The 19287-nt window shown below is 59.2% G+C and overlaps 1 protein-coding gene across 7 annotated transcripts in view; it reads left to right on the top strand.

The window, feature by feature from the left end:
* Positions 1 to 9793: 9793 nt before the first annotated feature.
* LOC117652925 (talin-1) overlaps positions 9794 to 19287 on the top strand; it is a 41385-nt gene continuing 31891 nt past the window's right edge. For 2 of the 7 annotated variants that reach the window (XM_034398124.1, XM_034398142.1), the window contains exon 1: positions 9795 to 9964. The gene's annotated coding sequence lies outside the window, so the exon portion shown is untranslated. Of the gene's footprint in view, positions 9965 to 10147; positions 10397 to 16026; positions 16086 to 19287 lie in introns of those variants that run through there. The other 5 variants (XM_034398133.1, XM_034398161.1, XM_034398153.1 and 2 more) reach the window with 4 other exon arrangements.

Raw genomic sequence — 19287 nt, 5'->3', positions numbered from 1 at the left:
TCTTTTCGCAAACAAACGGGACAAGGTAAACGACGTTATAGATCAAAACGTGTCCACTGTTCAAAGGTCGATGAAAACTCGTGAAAGTGACAGAGTGAAAGTGAAGTAGCGGAACGAGCCAGTCAGCCTACTGCAGCCAGTTAGCAGTGTGGAGGCCGTGGAGGCAGTGCTTCTGCAGACTGATTTCGAGAGTCGTTTTCGTCACTCCGTCTCTCGCGCACTCATGGGGCGTCGCGTGTGGGTGCGAGAGAGAAAGAGCGATGAAAACGACTCTCGGAATCAGTCTGCAGTGCTTGTGCCGCTCCAGCTGGCGAGCATTTACCAAATTGCCTTATCCTGCTCCACACCCTCACCTCGCTCAAGCAGTGGCGGGGCGGGGCGGGGCGGGTGCACCCGACCGCGGCTGGTGACGCCACAAACGTGCTAAATGGAATGACTGGCTGGTAATGCGAGGGCGTGGTGGGGCGGGGCGGGGAGGGGTGGACATGGCAGAACACGCATCCAGCTTCCAGTATCAATCCCATCCGCGACGAGCCGAAAAAAAAAACACGAAAAAAAAGGGATCTTTGGGTAAACACGACGACCGCTTCGATTGATTGAACCATACCTCAAAAGCTCACCGCGGCACCGCAGACAGAAAAGCAATATTTTTTCCGAGAAAAACAAGGAAAAAAACTGTCACAAATCAGCGAACGTGGAGTGTGAGCCCCCAAAATTTCGGGTTCAGTGAGTTAGCCGGATTGGAACGGAATGGCTCTTTGAGTTCCCTCGGCAAACAAAGCACCGTTAGTGCACACTCAAATTTTGAATTTTATTTATTCTATAATTTAGAACATGTGAAGAAGCAGTGCGAGGGCGAATTTCACCTTTGGTTTCCAGCGGACGCCTGCATTCTGCTGGAAATACATTTGAAAATCAGTGTCTGCTGAAACCTTGTCTCAAAAAAGAGGTCTTTCTTTCCCGTCGCCCACCTCCGCCCCTTCTGGCCTCGACAACACGAATAAGCAATGCTATTCGCGATAACGACCTAGCCGTGTATTCGGGGCCCTCCACCAGACAGTCTCTCTGTCTCTCTCGCACTCGCGCGGCGTTCCGTGCTCGAGCGAGAGAGACAGAGCGACGAGACGCTGTGCGGAATCTGCCTGCACAGCCGAGGCATTGCTTTCGCCGGTACTCACGGCGGCGGCGGTCCAGGGTTGGCCCGCCTGCCAGCATGGCGTGGCGTGGCGTGGCATGGCGTGGCATGGCGTGGCATGGCCAGGGGGCTGGTCTTTGGAGGCTGCGTTCCGAAGGGCCGCGACTTTTGTCTCTGTCCCTCTCGCGAACTTTCCGCGAGAGCGAGAGAGACGGCGGGGCTGCTGGAAGCGGCTGGAAGCCTGGAGGCGACCCAAGGGCGGGGCGCCCTCCTGTCCCGACACGGGGCGCCGTGCCCCCGCGGCCCGGCGCCACGGCGAACATTCATCAGGGCGGGGCGGGGCGAGGCGGGGTGGGGCCCCACGAGGGGAGGGGGAAGAAGCCCTCGCCATTTTCCAACACTCATCCTCGTGCGTCGTCAACTCGCCTCTCTTCTCGGTTCTCGTACCTGAAATTTCATGGCACGTAATTCATATGCCGCCTCGGTCGTTTCCAACGTCGTCTGTCTTGGAGTGCCATAAGCGGCGCCACGATTCCGCTTCCGGTTTCATCGTGTCGCGACTACGCCTGCAGACTGATTTCGAGAGTCGCTTTCGTCGCCCTGTCTCTCTCGCACCGTGACTGCGAGAGAGACAGAGTGAGGAACACGACTCTCGGAATCAGTCTAAGAGACTCGCAGAGCGGAGCGACCTCCTGGTTGGGCCAGAGCGACATGAACGCCGGTAGGTCTGGGGGGTCGCTGGCTGCCCGACCCCGACGCCCTGTACTCTCTAACTCTGTACTGCAGTGCTGTCCCTGCAGCGCGCTAGAGCCTGGAACGGGGCCTGCTTCTTCTGCCAGTGGGGGACGCGCCCTGGACGCCCGCCAGCATCGGCAGGCTGCCCCGGACTGCCCCGGACTGCCCAGGCCACGACGAGAAATCGTCCCCTTCACAGGACGCATGCACAGCAGCGAGAGCATTTCGACAGCCCGAGACGAGGGGAAAACAAACTTGGGTTTTGGTGTAAGTTTCACATAAAATAACGTGAAACAACGTGAAATAATGTTGAAATTACGTTGAAATAACTTCGAATTAAAGTGAAATTTTTTTCGACGTTGTTTGCCCCTTTGCCCAAGAGCATTTCCATAGCCCAAGAGCATTTCCGGACATTTCTCCCAAGAGCATTTCTTCAAGAACATTTCTACAATCCAAGTTCTCTTTTTCACTTCGGCTGCGACTGTTGGAGTTTCCTATTCATGACGCATTCAAATGGACTTGGTGTTGTTCGTTCGGTTCATCATGCCAAAGCGAGTCGCGCGGCGATTGCCGCAAAAAATGAAATGTATAAAAACATAAACAAGCGTCTTCTTAATGGCTTTCGGCAGGGGATGGGCCGAGCGAGGGGGTAGTGCTGCACTAGTGCACTGCCAGTGCTGGGGGAGGAAATCTTGATAACCGTCGTTGTCCGATGGGTACGCCGCCTCGTGTTTTGATTGCAGTGGCGTGGCGAGGAGGGAGACGAGTTCGATAGATGCGGCAAGTCGACAAGGAGAAGAGGAGGGAGAGGGGGTCTGGCGCGACGCCGCGACGCACTGGGGTGTAAAATGTTTGCATATCAGTGCGACACTTGGGCGATGGCCGCTTGGCCGCTTGGCCGCGCGCTGCAGTGCTGGCCTCGGCCTCCGGCCCCAACGCCGTGGAGCCGGGGAGGCTGGGGAGACCGTGGAGGCCATGGAGGCCATGGAGGCCATGGAGGCCATGGAGGCCGTGGAGGCCTGGGAGACCGTGGAGGCCGTGGAGGCCATGGAGACCGTGGAGGCCGTGGAGGCCATGGAGGCCGTGGAGGCCATGGAGGCCATGGAGGCCGTGGAGGCCTGGGAGACCGTGGAGGCCGTGGAGGCCATGGAGGCCGTGGAGCGCCGTGGAGGCTTTCGGCACTGGATGGCCACCGAGAGAATAAAGGAATCTCCGAAATCAGAAAAATCGTGTGACGCACCCCACCAATGGATTCGTGGTTTCGAGAGCAATCCATTGGTGGGGTCACACGTTCGGTTCGAGTCCCATATAACGACTCTGGAGCTCAAAACGCGTCTGGAGTTTTAGCCGCGTCCACCGGTCTTCTGGCAAATCAACTGTGCGATGTAAGCCACCCTCGCTGCGACAAGGCAGGAAGCGCGGCTCGGGCTCGGCTCTCGGCTCGCCGCGGTTTTCCTCGGAGTCTCGAATCTATATTTCGAGATTATGCGAAGCGATTCCAGCGTACAACTCGCGCGTGTTTTGAACGCGCCATAGACCGCGCCCAGTGGAGCTGAACGTGGCGGGGCGGGGCGGGGCGGGGCGCTAGCTTTGATTTATCGCCCGAGCTATGCGCATCAAGTCAAACATTTCTTACCCTCAGCGCCCCTTGGCGGACTTGGCGGCACGTCCGTATGAATTTTTCATCCCGTACGTATTTGTTACAAAAGACGGCGCGCCCCTCATCGCCCTGTCCACTAAATAGCGGGAGAGAGAGAGAGAGAAGGGAGGGGGGAGCACAGAGACCACAGAAAAGAGTTACCACGCCGTGCACGCTAAACCAATTCGAACTGAAGCCGCGAACTCCAGTGAAATTTAAACATTGCCCTGTTTGTAATCCCCAAATGTTCGCCGGGGGGATGCTTATAGCGACACTAACAACTGCACTCGAGCAGCTCTGCCCGTCTCTCTCTCTCTCTCTCTCTCTCTCTCTCTCTCTCTCTCTCTCTCTCTCTCTCTCTCTCTCTCTCTCTCTCTCTCTCTCACACACACACACACACACACACACGTTTGTTCTTCCCTCTCGTTAGCGTTCTCGTCGTCGCAGAGACGACCAAACTACGCGATGGCAGCAATTATAATGCACGGGGCGTTTAGGGGACACTTTACAGTGTCGCTGGGCTGCCTCGGATTGGAAAAGGAGAGGGGGGAGGGAGAGAGAGAGGACGAATGTGTGATTTATGGTAGTGGCGAGGTTTGTATGGATGGCCGAACAGAGATACATACGTCACGATCGGGGAGGGAGCCGCGCTGGCAGGGCTGGCAGGGCTGGCAGGGCTGGCAGGGCTGGCAGCTGGGCCGATTCCGAACTGTTCCGTCGCTCCGTCTCTCTCGCACTCACGGGGCGTCGCGCAGGGGTGCGAGAGAGAAACCTGCTGGCGCTGAGGGGAGTCATTGAAACCGCCCCCTCCTCCCCCTCCCCCCGGCGCGGGTTGACCTCTGCTCGGCGCTCCTAGGGCGGCTTTTAACGGGGCAGGAATATTTACGTTGATGCTGCGAACGGACGGCAAGTTTTTGCGAGGGAAAATGCATTAGACGGAACCGCTCCATTCCCATCGGTCCATTGTGGTCCGGCCTTTTGGCTGCCTTCGCCGCCTTCGCAGCCTGCGCCTTTCCAGGGCACTGCCGCCTACTGCCGCCGCGCGGCCGCGAAGCGAACCGACTTCCCGCACACACGCCCCCGCGACACGCCCCCGGCACTGTCAAAAACAAGGGGGAAAAGGCGGAAATAAAATTGGTTTTTGTTCTCACGATGTAAATATACTGTAATTGTCGTGTCAACACCAACGAACGACAAAATTTTAAATGATCCCGTCCGTGATCCCTCCACGCAAGGCGGGCCAGAAGGCCGGTGGAGGAGGCCAAAATTCTAGGGGCGTTTTGAGCTGCAGATTAGCTTAACAGGACTAGAACCGAACGTGTGACCCCACCAATGGATTCCTCGTTCGGAGAGCAATCCATCGGTGGGATCACACGATTGGTTCTAGTCCCATAGCGACTCTGGAGCTCAAAACGCGTCTAGAGTCCAGAGTTTTAGATGCCTGCGCCGGTCCTCTGGCCCGCTGTGCCGCGCTGTTTTTCCAGGGATATGACGTCCCATCGCGGCGCCTAACTGCTCGGAAATGGAAACCAATCTCTGACCCCGGGGACCGAGAACCAATGAATGCGCCAGAAAAGCAGGAGCGGGCCGCGAGTCGCGAGGAGGAAGTTAGTGCCAAGCAAAGCAGGAAGAGGGAGGGGGAGAGAAACATTCGGCGAAGCAGAACCAGCGCCGTTCCAGCGCCCCTCTCCGCGTCTCCTTCTCCGCCACTGCAAGCCAGCAAGCTTGCCCCCTCCTGGAATAATAAAATGTTTTAGTGTCTGTGAGAAGCGTGGCGGGATGCGCCGATGGCAGACAGAATGACAGAATGTAAGCACGGCACTTGTCGCAGTGGCCGGCGCGGACGCGCGGACGCGCGAACCCGGCAGGAGGGGTGAGGCGCGGCGCCCTTTTGGCGCGGGCTGTACCATCTCCGCCGAACTACGAAGAGCTTGCTGCGCACAGTGGGCCAGAACACCGGGGTGGAGGCGGCCACAACTCTAGACTCTTGACGCGTTTTGAGCTCCAGTCACTAAATGGGACTCGAACCGATCGTGTGACCCTACCAATGAATTCCTTGTTCGGAGAGCAATCCATTGGTGGGGTCGCACGTTCAATTCAAGCCCCATTTAGCGACTCTGGAGCTTAAACACGTCAATCGTTTTGGCCGCCTCCACCGGTCTTCTGGCCCACTGTGCGTCGAAAAGGTATATGTGATTCTCTTGTCCACAGCGACGCGCTTCGAGTCGTCCTCCTCTTTTCTGTTCCAGAGCAGCCCTCTCTCCACCCAGCATCATCTCCCCCGACGACTCACCCCAATAAATCAACATCTTCCTAAACGAATAATTCACTTTTCTTCGCCTTTAAAAACATTCGTGTTGATTAAGGAGCTGGACGAGGTCCTCTTTTTCTCCTCCGGCTGGGGGTCCACTGCCTGCCTGAGTGCGAGGGAGACAGCCAGCGCGATGGGGAGAGAGAGACAGCCGGCCGGCCCGCCCCATTAACTCCTTGTTTCGATGACTAACAACAACCCCCTGCCTCCGAACACTGCTCCGGGCGGCTAGGCTCCGCGACGCTCTGTCGCTCTCGCACCCCTATGGGACGCGCCATGAGTGCGAGAGAGAGAGAGACAGCGACAGCATCGCCGTTCGGAATGAGGCAGCGCACTGCACTGTAGGCTACACCAAATGTCGAGTCATTAAAATCTGGCGACATCTCTGGGCCGTAATCGGCAGTGGCGTGGCGTTGGCGTGGCGATGCGCGGTGGCTCGGCCGCAGAGTGGTCGTTAACGGCCGCCTTGTTAGCGACAACGCACAGTGGATTTGCCAGAAGACCGGCGCAGGCGGCCGAAACTGACGCGTTTTGAGCTCCAGAATCGCAGAATGGGACTCGAACCGAACGAGTGACCCCAACAATGGATTGCTCTCCGAACGAGGAATCTATTGGTGGGGTCACACAGCCGATTCTACTCCTGTTTAGCGACTCTGGAGATCAAAACGCGTAAAGCGAGTAAAGTTCGCGGCTTAGGTCGGACGCAGTATCCGCCGAGATAAGGGGAAAAAATGGGAAAAGTCTTGAAATTAGTTTGGTTATCGGCGCATCCCAAATATTATCTATTATCTCTCGAGGAAGGAACGTAGAAAAATTGCCTGGAAAACTAGTCTGCTCATCGGCGTCCTGCACTCGTTATCTCTCTCTTTCTCCCTCCCTCATTACTCCGGCCTGCCTTCGATCCGCCCTTTTATACACGCACTTTATCCTCCCCGCCACTATCCAAAGTCCTGCAGACTGCGAGCCGCTCTCGTCGCTCTGTCTCTCTCGCACTCATTGGGGCGTCTCGTATGGGTGCGAGAGAGACAGAGCGACGAAAACGACTCTCGGAATCAGTCCGCTGAGAGTCCTGAGAGTCGGCCCATCATTTCGCCTCCATCCCTCTCTCCGCTGTTACGCTGTTACGCTTACGCCCCGAGGGAGCCACTCTTTCGCTGAGTCACCCGTTACACTGTCGGCACCGATTCTCGAACCGCTTTCCAAAATGATGATTTCGGCGCCGTGGTTTTTGATTTTACAGTGTGGGGGCGGGCGCGGGCGGCAGGCCCGGCGCGCAGGGCCGTGCCGCGGGTTGCCTATCGCCCCGACGGTGGGCGCCACAGCCACTGCGGAGGCGGCAAAACTCTTGACGCGTTTTGAGTTCCAGAGTCACTAAGCAGGACTCGAACCGAACGTGTGACCCCACCGATGGATTGCTCGTTCGAAGGGCAATCCATTGGTGGGGTCACACGTTCGCTTCGAGTCCCATTTAGCGACTCTGGAGCGCGAAACGCGGCACATACAGAGCGCCGCCTGAGTGCTCCGTACTCCGTGACGACTTTCGCGCGCGCTAAGTTTGGACATGGCCGCGCTCTCCGCGCGGCTGGCCTGCAAATTTCCAGCGAGGCTCTCTGGAGCGCTCTGCTTCTCCAGGCTGGCCATCCATCCATCATCAACTTGGTGCGTTTCTTCGTGGCGGCCCGGCGGCGCCATCACATCGCGCGGCTCTCGGTCTCGGCACGCGACACATGTCTGCCCCCTCCCCCTTCCTCTCCCCTCCCCCGGCATGCGAAATGGCGTCCTTCACGGGTCCGGCGCTGAATGGAACGGAGACCGTCTTGTCGCCTTGTCCGCGTGGGCCGACAGCGGACTGATTCCGAGAGTCGTTTTCGTCGGTCTGTCTCTCTCGCACTCATGGGGCGTTCCGGATAGGTGCGAGAGAGACAGAGCGCCTCTCGGAATGAGTCTGCGGGCTTGGCGCCACTCTGCCACACCGTCGTCGCGTTGGGTCCCGGGCCCCGGGCCGCGTCGCGAGGTGGCGCTACACCGCGCGGCAGAGACCCCGCGCGGTGTGCCGTGGGGTATTTGCGCCGTCCAAGGCGCCGTCGCCGTGCCGTGAGTCCGCGCGCCGCGAGGTTGGAACGCCGGCGCCGCGCGCTGCTTGCAGTGCCGTGGACGGACTCCCGCGGCCGGAACTGGACCAACCTTCGTGCTTTACGCGCAGCCAGGTGTGTGCCGCCGTGCCGCGGCGTTGCGAAGCCCAATCGACGCCATCTCTGGCACGCTGCACGCGGTTCGACGACGGCGAGGGTCCGCCGAGGACGGCGTCGACGTCGTCGCGCGAGTCCTTGTTGGCGTGGCCGGGGCCCGGCTCGCCGCGCGGCGCGCGCCACGGACTCGACGGCGGCGAGCTGTCTCTCTCGCACTCACGGGGCGTCCCGCACTGCGCGAGAGAGACAGCGCGACGAAGCGCCGTTTCGAAATCAGCCGGCAGTGCAAAGGCAAAGCCCACTGTTTACCCGCCTGAAATAAACCGGGCTCGGCGGCTCCACTCGTCCCTCTGTCTCTGTCGCACTCACGGGCCGTCCCGCGGCGGTGCGAGAGAGACAGAGCGTCGGGAAATGCAGTGACCGCCAGGCGAACTGATTTTTCCGCGAAACGGTCTGACTTTCGTCTGACGTAACCTGTCCGGGCGACGCGAGCCTTGTGTCTTGTCCTCGCAGGGGGAGGACCACGGACGACGGAGACGACGCCGGGTGCGCCAGAAACCACGGCCTCTCTCCCTCTCTGTCGCACGCGCGTGACAAGGCGGCCGTGTGTGCGTGCGTGGGAGAGACCCCTCCCCCCTCGCCTGGTCCCGCCCTGCCCTGCACCTGGGTAAAAATACCCCGCGCCCCCATCTGTCTCTCTTTACTCGCTCTCCCTTTCACACCCGGTGCCCCGTCTCGCTTCCACGCCGGTCCGGCCGATCCGACGGGCGTTCGAAACGGCTGGCGTAACGCGAACGTGTGTATGTGTGTGTGCGTCTGTCTCTCTTCTCCGGGCGAACCGTGAAAAGACAGGCGCGACAGAGTCTCTTCTCAGTTGATTGTCCGCGAATTAGGTAACGCTGTCTTCGATGGATCGCCTTGCTTCCAGGGACTCTCGGAATGGCAAAGGTTAGGTAAGGGCGAAGGATACTCATTACCTAACGTCACTCGCGCGCGCCCCCTGCCCCCGCGGCAACACGGCGCACCACACGTTACCGGATAGTTTGCTCTGCCCACGATGCTCTCCTCACACGGCGTCTCCTCAGTTGACCCGGTATGCCTTGTTAATTTTTTCCGTACTCCCCCCTCCCCTTTCTGGCGTTCCAGGATCCGTCCTGCTGCGGATGGGACTTGGAGTGGGCGAGGACGTGCCAGTCCGCCAGCCCGGCAGGCCCGGCGGTCTCGGAGCCTCGCGAGCCTCGGACCTGTCCTGGCGTAGTCCAAATAAGGCCGGCAGGCATAAGGCCTTGCCGACCTGCCAGACGCGGCCCTACCCGTACTACTCGCCGCTGCCTTGGCGGGCAGACAGCCGCTGTCTCTCTCGCACCTGTACGGCACGCCCCGCGAGTGCGAGAGAGACAGAGCGAAGGAGTCCGCAGCTGCAGCCTTCGAGGTCTCCAGCCTCCAGCTGCGCTCCAGCTGCAGTTCACGCGCTCCGTGCTCCGGCCGCGGTCGTCGACGCGGTGCTCGCATCCTGGTCTGGTCCGCCACGCCGTCGTGGTCGTGGCGCCGCACCACCGCGTCGCCGCCAGTCGCAGCATCCGCCGTCGGCGTCCTGGCCGCTGCAGCCGCCGCTCGCTGCACCGCGCCCCGGCCTCGGCGGCGAGCTTGCCGCCCCGCCCGCCCCGCCGCGCCCCGCCGCGCCCCGCCACGCCCCGCGACGCCCATCCGTAGTGCCGACCGCGGGGCGCGGGCCGCGGGGTGTGACGTCACCGCTGTAGGCGGCAAGGCGGCGAGGCGGGGAGGCCCAACTCCCCACACTCGAGTCGCCTCGGCCCGACACGGCTCCGCTCGGCTCGCGCTTCGCGTGCTTCGTGCTTCGCGCAGGAGGAGCGAGAATTTCGACTTGGTGTGCATTTTGGCCAAGTCCTAATGTCGTCGCCGCGGACTTCCGGCTAGCGGACCCCGATTCCAAGGTGAGCATGAGGTGGTTTGCGGTGCGGGCGTCCCTTTGCGCGTCCGCCCGTCCGCGGCCCGCGGCGCGACGCCCGCCGGCGCGGCGTTTGCCTCGCAGATGCAAGTTCGCCCGCCCCGCCGCGCTGCGCCCGCGTCCGCCCTGCGCTCTGCTCTGCGCCCGCCGCCCGCCGCCATGACTGCCGTGTCGCTCGCGACCGACTAGCAGTAGAGTCCTCGCGGCGCGCGACGCTTTTGCCACGCATTTCGCGGACCCTTCTCGGTTTCGCGTTCAAACCGCGGCCGTCGCGGAGCGCCGCGTTCCGGGCCGTCTTCCGAACGCGCTCGCCGGCGCTCGGTGTGGGCGTAGCCCGAAATGCAGCGCTTTTTCTGGCCGTGTTGACAGTTGAATAAACAAGCAGCAGCCCAGGACTCGCCGTCCACCAAAAGCAAAGGTTTGGACCGAAGGTTGCCGTGAATGGCGGCGAAAGGGCGCTGCCCTTGCGTGGTTTTGCTGGGTTTAGCTGCCGCTGCCGCGGGGGGCGTGGGTTTTCCTTCTCGAAGCGCGCGGGTCGATGTCGACCGATCCTGGCCGAGCCAGAAGTGAGGTTAGGTGGCGCCCGTCTGCCCGTCTGGTATTGATTTTGCTCCCTTTGTTCTGCGTGTGCCGTTTTAGGTGTGTCTGAAAACTTTCGGCGTTGCCTTGCGCCTCAAAGATAGGTTAGGAGTTATATCGGTGCGACTGTTGTGTGCGGGCTGTTGTTTTTTACGAGGTTTTGTGGTTGTAGGTTATGGTGGTGGGCGTCCTTGTAGTGTTTTAAATTTAGCCTCTCTGCTTTTCGTGCGGAATCCCAAGCTGAGCGTCGATCTACTTTATTGGTAGGCCTGGCTTTGTAATTTTTTAGTCTTGGTTTTCAATTTGTGGTCCAAACACAGCAGTGAGCTCATGCAGAGTTCTCGTAGGGGTGAATGTTTTGAATGTTATTTTATTTTGTCAACCTTTATTTTCACTTTTAAAATTCTTGATATGCCAGCTTACTATGTCTTTACATCTTGACCTTTTACTTTATGGGTTCATTGCACATATTTTGGCATTGTGTTGGTTCTTGATAACAACATCTTCCTCGTAGTGATGATTCTCTCTCCCTTTCCGAACTGCTCTGATGGTTCATGGGAGTTCAAACTTACTTTTCACAAGAGTGTTGATTTATTCCGTCTGCAATTTCTCAGGTGTGTGTCTGAGTAGTGGTTTGGCAGTAGAAGCCTGCCCTGATAATTTATGTTACCTTTGGCGTCGTGCCAGGTGGGGTAGATGGATCTCGTACCAGACCCTTTGCCCAGCCACTGGTCTGTGAATTGAATCAAAGTTACCCAGAATTGAACTCCACTCCCTTCCATCACAGCCCGGTGTTCAAAAGTGTGTTTTGTCAATGTATGGCCAACTTGATCTTTCTGTATTACATTTCTGTGTTGCATTCTTTAAAGTGCTTGGATAAAAAATAGTTTCGCTTAAAATGCATGAAATATTTGTGAAGTTTTACGTTGTAACAGGATTTAGCCAGTATTTGTGATGTGCCAAACCGGATAAAAACCGAAACTTTGCCTTTTTTTCAAAACATATTTTTTAGAATGTATTTTTTAATTTATTTTTTGTAATTGAAGCTGTTTGTTGCTCGCGTTTCAGACCGGACTAGACGTAGTGAAACTTGCCCATTCATTCCATTCCCCGTCTCGGAGTCCCATTGGGGCTTGGGAGGATGGTGGGGCGCGGCGGCGCGGCGCACGTGGGTAGTAGCAAGCCAAGCCAGCCGGGCTCGTCCTGTCTCTCTCGCACTCACGGGGCGTGCCGGGGTGCCGCATGGGTGCGAGCGAGACAGAGCGACTGTTCGTCTGCTGGGCCGGGCTCCGCGGCCCGTAGAGACGGAGGAGGCTGTAGGTGCATCCGGTGCATGCAGACTGCGGGATCGCGGAGGGCGGGGCGGGGCGGGGCGGGGCGGCCTGGATTCTAACACATGGGCGGCGGCGGTCCCGCGCCCTCTTGAGGCGCACGGCCTGGCCGCTCTGTTTGAACAGCCTGGCTCGCTCGCGCAGCCTCGCGCAGCCTCCCCGCGTCCGTCCCGCTCCTTTGGACCGGGCCACCGCCAGAAAAGTTTTAAAGTTTCGACTCGCATCATCTTTTAATTTGCGTCCAGGCCTGCAGTGCCATAAATCGGCGCGTTAGTCGACGCGAGGAAAAAGTTTGGCGAGAAGGAAAGGGGGTGGGGGAGGGCGTGGTTCCATCTTTCCATGGCGCTAGCGCGGCGAGCGCGGCGCGCCCGCTGCATCGCGCATTGATGGATGGTGTAGTGCCAAGTGGGGCCACCGGGGTGACTCCCTCTCTCTCTTTCGCGCCCCGACGGGCCCTAAGGGGCGCCCCGGGAGTGCGACAGAGACAGAGCGACGGAACGAACGGAACGATGCTCGGCAGGAAACCGGAAGGCGAGAGAGCGCCTCGGAGAGCGGAGCCCTGCCAAGCCCTGAGTGTGGAATTATGTACACTTTTTTGCACGGCCGGGCGGGGCGCACTCACTCCTAGTGCAGAGAGTGCCAACTTGAAAAAAAAACAACAAAAACGTACAAATCTAACTTAAGCTGACTGTATCTCTTAAACGGCGAGCGTTCGGAACTTTATGGCGAGGGCGACTTCAATTTAAAATTCGATTTCCTAATTCTGTTGTCTTATGCTTTACACGTCTTGTCGACCGTTTCCAAAATATCTGAAATAGAGATTTTTTGGTAAGTTGCTGGCGCGTGGCGCGAAGGCGCGTGCGGTGTGTGTATCCGAGTGATCTCTGTGAGACGGATTCTAAACGTTGTGCTGGCCTCGCGTCGCTTCGCGTCTCGTTCCGTCCGATTGGGCCCTGCCGGCCCTGCCTGCAGGCTGATTCCGAGAGTCGCCTTCGTCGCTCTGTCTCTCTCGCGCTCATACGGGACGCTCCATGGGTGCGAGAGAGACCGAGCGACGAAGGCGACTCTCGGAATCAGCCTGCTGGCTAACAGGCTGCTTGACAGCGTCCACTATGCCAGTCCGTCATTTCAGCCAATTCGCGTCGGCCAGGCCCACACGCACACACACGCACACAGCGTCTCTTTCTCGTTGTGGGGCCCTCGCCCACTCTGAATGTGAAGGCGCCCGCGTCGCTCTGTCTCTCTCGCACCCGTGGGGCGTCCCGTATGGGTGCGAGAGAGACAGAGCGACGAAAGCGACTCTCGCAGTAAGGACGAAACGATGGACCCCCTTTTCCAGCCCTTCTCCTTTGCAACTCATTCGCGTCTCCTCTCTGCTCCTTCTGCAGACTGACTCCGCGAGTCCTTTTCGTCGCTCTGTCTCTCTCACACTCATGAGGCGTGCCGTCGGGGTGCGAGGGAGTGACGAAAACAACTCTCGGAATCAGTCTGCGGCCTGCACTGCAAGTGCCGTCGACTTGCACGCATGACACAGTGTGGTGGCCGCTGCCCCCCGTCCGTCCGTCTGTCCGCCCGTCCTTGGAGGATATTTTGAAGCGGCAACGCGACGCGGTGTCGCGGACGCCCCTCCCAGCCCCTCGCCGTCGTCTAGCCGAGATCTAGGCCTCCCTCGCCACCTGGCCCGCCCCTAAAAAGAGCGCCATGCCGCTGGAAAAAGGTGGCAGGCTGTCATGCTGTTACAGTACGTAAATACAATCACACGCTGATATATCCAGCTTGTTCCAACAAATTTTCATTTTTCGAGGTGTGATTCTTTTTGGCGTGTGCATTGTAGTACTCAGGTTGAACGGGTTGAACGACTCGTCGAGTCCGCGGCCGGGCAGTGCACTATGGCAGTACACTGGCAGTGCGTCGACGCGTCGACGTTCGGACTGTGGACCGTCGTCGTCGGCATGGCGCTTCATAGTTTGTCAACACGCTCGGCCACACGCCTCCCCCCTCTCTCTCCCTCTTTCAATTAGGTGCGACCAAAGCCCAGGGCCTGCTTCCACGGCGCCTGCCTGTGTACGCTGAGAATGAAAGAAAGAGTGTCACTCTCCCCAACCTAGCTGTCTTCTCTTCCACTCCTCTTCCACTGCTTCTCTGCGTTGCCACCCTGCCTACCCCCCTTTCCACCCCTTTTGGACTCCCACCCTCTCTCTCCCACCCGTCCCTTTTCCACCCTCTCCCACCCAAATCATGCCCCCTGTCCCCCTCCCCCCCCCCTCTTTGACTTGCTGTACGCCCCTCTGAAGGCCGTTTTATTGTATTGGCATTAGCGGCACGTGGTAGCTGTGATGGGACCCCCCCCCCCTCTCTCTCTCTCTCCCTCTCTCTCTCCCTCTCTCTCCCTCTCTCTCTTCTCTCTCTCTCTCGTTCATTACAGCGTCGTTACGAGAGCGCGACAGAGAAGGGGGTTTTGGACGCGCCCCCCAGCCTCGCCCAGGCGAGCCTGGCCCAGGGAGCCCCGTAGACTGATTCCGAGAGTCGTTTTCGTCGCCCTGTCTCTCTCGCGCCGACGCGGGACGCCCCATGAGTGCGAGAGAGACAGGGCGACGAAAACGACTCTCAGCCTGCAGGGTGTGCAGCGTCTTCGGGACGCGCTGTGAATTAATCAACAATTAAAAGTTTAAGCAGGCGACAGGGCTGCCTTCGCCTTGGGCAGCGCAAAACGGGCGAGCGCCTCCGGCTCCGGGTTCGAATCCCCGCGCCGGCCGCGCATTCTCCCGTTTTCCTGGCTCCGCCCGCGGCGGGACGCGAACCCGTGCCCCTGTCGTAACAGCCTGACAGCACACGGCGCGAACCTGAAGCGCGACGCTCTTGTTTGCATGCACTGCGCGCGCTTTCGGCGTCGCCGGGCGTCGCCGGGCGTCGCTCTGTCTCTCTCGCACCCCGCGGGACGCCCCACGGGTGCGAGCGAGACAGAGCGACGAAAGCGCTGTTGGGCTCGGCTCGGCGAGCCGTGCCTCGCCGTGCCACGCTGTGCGGTACAGTTCTGCCGCTCTGCACATTCCTGCGACGCGGGCAGACTGCAGCGACGGCAACGCTTCGGCGACGCTCCAGCGACGCGAAAACCCGGGTTCAAAACCAGCACGCTTCGCTGGTCGCAGTTCCGGGCAGGCAGCATTTTGGCGATGACAGGAATGAGACGCTGAGTTCTCTCCCGCGCTCGACGCGCTACTCTGGCGCAGTGCTCGATTCCAGTCCCAAGGAACTTCCTTAGAGAAGGATTCCTGTTCATTCGCGTACAGTGCACGCCAAAGCGCGTATCGAGGTGACTGTACCGTTCGGTGACTGGGTCCTGCCGAGTCTATCGGACTGCTTATCTCGAGAGGGCTTTGCCACAGCGCCACACCCCGCCAAACCCCGCGCGGGACAGCCGCGACAGCCAAACCGGAGACAACACCCCTCTTCGGACGTCTTTCTTAAACGCCCCTTTTCGGGCGCCCTTTTTGGACGCCTTTTTGGATGCTCTTTTTCGGACGCCCTTTTTCAGACGCCCTTTTTCAGACGCCCTTTTTCTGACACCTTTCATGGAGGCCCTTTTTCGGACGCTGTTTTTAGACGCCATTTTTGACGCCCTTTTCGGAAGCCCTTTTTCAGACGCCCTTTTCCAGACGCCCCTTTTCAGACATCCTTTTTTGGACGCCCCTTTTGCGGACGCCCCGATTAGACCACCCCTTTTCGGACGCCCTTTTTCGGACAGCATAGCCGGGCGGGCTTTGGGCATGACGTCACACGCATCCCGGAATGCCCACCCTAAACTGCCTTCTATAAAACTTTCCGGCGCGAGGGCGGCGTGTATTTTATCCCTTTATGACGGCGAGAGGGAAGGGAACCCCTTTGCCGTCGTGCCCCATTGCTTTTCTCTCGCGGAATATTTGTCGTTAAACTGGTAGTGCTGCATTTTTTTTGCCAGAAGGAACGAGGTGCGGGCAGCCCTCGTCCCATTCACTATAGCCTCGCTAGCGCTGCCGACGCTTTTAATGTGTTTATGATGACTGGTCGTCAAGTTCCCCAAACTGGCGCGTGTCCTCGTAGTGCAGTGCCGGCCCTTGGAAATCGCGATGCTCACGGTGTTGTTGTTTTCGTGTTGCAGGTGCGTGTTGCCCCGGTGTTGCCTCGGCGTCGCCTCGGCGTTCTGGGTGCAGTGACAGAGTGAGTGAGTCTGGAAAGCGAGTCAAGTCGTCCGCTTTGTCGGCCCCGTCGGCCCTGCGCTGTGTCATGCCTTAATGACGCGGCGGGCTCGATCAGCACACTGTCGCTCTGTCTCCCTCGCACCTATACGGAACGCTCCGTGAGTGCGAGAGAGACAGAGCCACGAAAACGACTCTCAGAATCAGTCTGCAGGCTCTGCGGAGCAGCCAGGGGCTTATCCAGGGGCTTGGCCAGGGGTGGGTGTAGGCTGGCTTGGCTTTGCGACTCAGTGTTGCTGTTCAGTGTTACACACTAATTTCCTACTTATTGGGATTTTCGTTTTGTTTTTGCGTTTAGAAATGCTTTGCTGTAACATTTCTGAACTCTCAGTGTGGTGCAAATGTATCTAAATACTGATAAACGTCTTCGTAATATGAAGCTACTACTTAAATCCTTCTCTATAAGCCGGTCTGAGCTGTGGCCCGTCACATGATGTCAGCCGGTTGCTGCGACGGATAGCCCGTATGGCTGCCCTAAGGCTACCCTTAAAGGCTACCCTTAAAGGCTACCCTTAAAGGCTACCCTTAAAGGCTACCCTTAAAGGCTACCCTTAAAGGCTACCCTTAAAGGCTACCCTTAAAGGCTACCCTTAAAGGCTACCCTTAAAGGCTACCCTTAAAGGATGCCCTTAAAGGATGCCCTTAAAGGATGCCCTTAAAGGATGCCCTTAAAGGATGCCCTTAAAGGATGCCCTTAAAGGATGCCCTTAAAGGATGCCCTTAAAGGATGCCCTTAAAGGATGCCCTTAAAGGATGCCCTTAAAGGATGCCCTTAAAGGATGCCCTTAAAGGATGCCCTTAAAGGATGCCCTTAAAGGATGCCCTTTAAGGATGCCCTTAAAGGCTCCCCTTAAAGGCTCTCCTAAAGGCTCCCCTAGGCCTGGCCACTCCCCCCCCCCCCCCCCACTCGTCCTTCGGGCCGATATGAAACCTACGCAGCGCTAGTGGCGGCCATGGCGGCACTAGTCCCCTCTCACTGGGCTCGCTGGCGTCGCGCGGCCGACGCGGCGCCGCTATTGCGCTGCTGGCGCCAGTCGGCTGACTCCGAATGGGGGCGCTCTGTCTCCGTCGCACTTGCAGGGCGCGCCGAGCGTTCTGTGGTGGTGCGAGCGAGAGCGAGGGATTGTTCGGAATGCCGGCCGGGCGGGCAGTGGCGGCCAGGCGCCAGGGGGGCGCCGGCCCCCGCCACCCCCGCAGCCTCCCCGGAGCATCCCCGGGCCGCCGCTCGCCCTCTCCCCCCCCCCCTCTCTCCCTCTCTCTTCTCCGGCGAGCTGAAGGGAAGAAATGAAAATTTATGTTGACGTTTTTCTTGTACTTGTTTCTGTTGGTCGGCAAATGGGATTGGTCCATTTCATCCCGAAGGACCGAAGGGCGAGGAAGGGAAGGACCAAGGGGATGATGAAGCAGATCAAGGGCCGCGGGTAATTTACCGGACCCCTTGCACCCTTTGGGCCCTTTGCTTGTCTAAAGGGCGTGCCGGTGAGGCATGCGTGCATTCTTCGTGCACAAAGTGCAACGTAAAACTTAACATGTGTGCGTTCTTGATCTTTGACGCTGGACGTAAACGCGCGTAAACGCCTGAGACTTGACCACCGAGCGTCGGCTCGGCGTTGGCTCTCCTCGTTCGGAGAGCAATCCATTGGTAGGGTCACACGTCCGGTCCGAGTGCCATTTAGCGACTCTGGAGCTCGAAACGCGTCTAGAATTTTGACCGCCTCCACCGGTCTTCTGGCCCACTGTGCGTTGGCTCGGCCTCTCTGAGCGTAGCGTGGCTGCGACGCGCCTTTCTAGCCGATATGACACGTTGTCGTGTGGACCCGTCTCCTTTTGAAACGGAGTCGGTCTAGCAGAAAAGTGTCGCGGCGATCTCCGCTGCCTTCCCGTGACGCCTCTCTGTCTCTCTCTCTCTCTCTCCCTCTCCTCCCTCCCCCCTCCCTCCCTCCCTCCCTCCCTCCCTCCCTCCCTCCCTCCCTCCCTCTCCCTCCCTCCCTCCCTCCCTCCCCCCCCCACCCGATGTCGTGCCAGCCAACTGTGTGGTGATACTCCGCTAATGTGAAAGTATAACCTGCTGGATGCTGGAGCACGCCCGTGCGTGTGTATGTGTGCATGGACGTCGGCGCACAGTGTACTCGCTGTCACTGCCGGGATGGCCGCCCTGGACGGTCCTGGACGTCCCCGTCCTTGCCGGTTTTGAGTTACGCCCTGCTTTTGTGCCGGCCACGCGTCGCGGACCCGCAGCCGCCTCATTCCCGAGGAACGTTCTGTCTCTCTCGCACCCACGCGGAACGCTCCGTGAGTGCGAGAGAGACAGAGCGACGGAACAATCCTTCGGCATGAGGCGGCAGGGAGGGACCAGCGGAGCGCGCGGCGTGGCGCGGCGCACACCAGGGCTTACAGTGTGGCGTACATCGGGCGTACAGCGCTGGGGGACTCACAGAAGCGGCGCGGCGTTGGCGGCGAGGGTGTTTTCCTCATCATTTTTCACCTTTTCTGCACCGTCTTTTGTACCCCTTTCCAGGCCGCCTCCTTACTGAGTCCTCGGCCACTAGGTTCGCTACCCCCTTCTTTTTGCTCCTCTCCACCCCCTTTTCTTCCTGTTTTCTACCCTCTTCACCGGCTTTTCCTCCCCACCCCTTTCTCCGTGGACGTCTCCATCGGGCCGTGCAGCCCGTCGTCCGCCCCGTGGCGGCGGGGCGGCGGGGCTCGGGTTTCGCGCGGCGTGGCGCGGCGTGGCGCGGCGCGGGGCTGCTGCCTCTGACACGATACTACTAGCTTGACCAAATTACCTGCTGCTGCTGTCACCAGCGAGCTGCAGCGAGGGCATGCACATGTCCGCCGATCTGGTGGCGATGGGCCGTGGCGAGGGGGTGGCTGACCGCGCATCCCTTACACCCCTTGAACCCTACACCCCCCATGCACCCCCGCTCCACAGTGGACCAGAAGAGCGGTGGAGGCGGACAAAATTCTTGACGCGTTTTGAGCTCCAGTGTCGCTGAATGGGACTCGAATCGAGCGTGTGACCCGACCAATGGATTGCTCTCCGAACGAGGAATCCAGGTGGGGTCACACGTTCGGTTCGAGTCCTGATTAGCGACTCTGGAGCTCAAAACGCGTCTAGAATTTTGGCCTCCTCCACCGGTCTTCTGGCCCACTGCGCACACCGT

This window comes from Thrips palmi, unplaced genomic scaffold (genome assembly GCF_012932325.1).
Source record: "Thrips palmi isolate BJ-2018 unplaced genomic scaffold, TpBJ-2018v1 HiC_scaffold_10, whole genome shotgun sequence".
Classification (NCBI taxonomy): Eukaryota; Metazoa; Arthropoda; class Insecta; order Thysanoptera; family Thripidae; genus Thrips; species Thrips palmi.
Note: the sequence above shows the minus strand (reverse complement) of the source record. Positions and strands in the feature narration are given on the sequence as shown.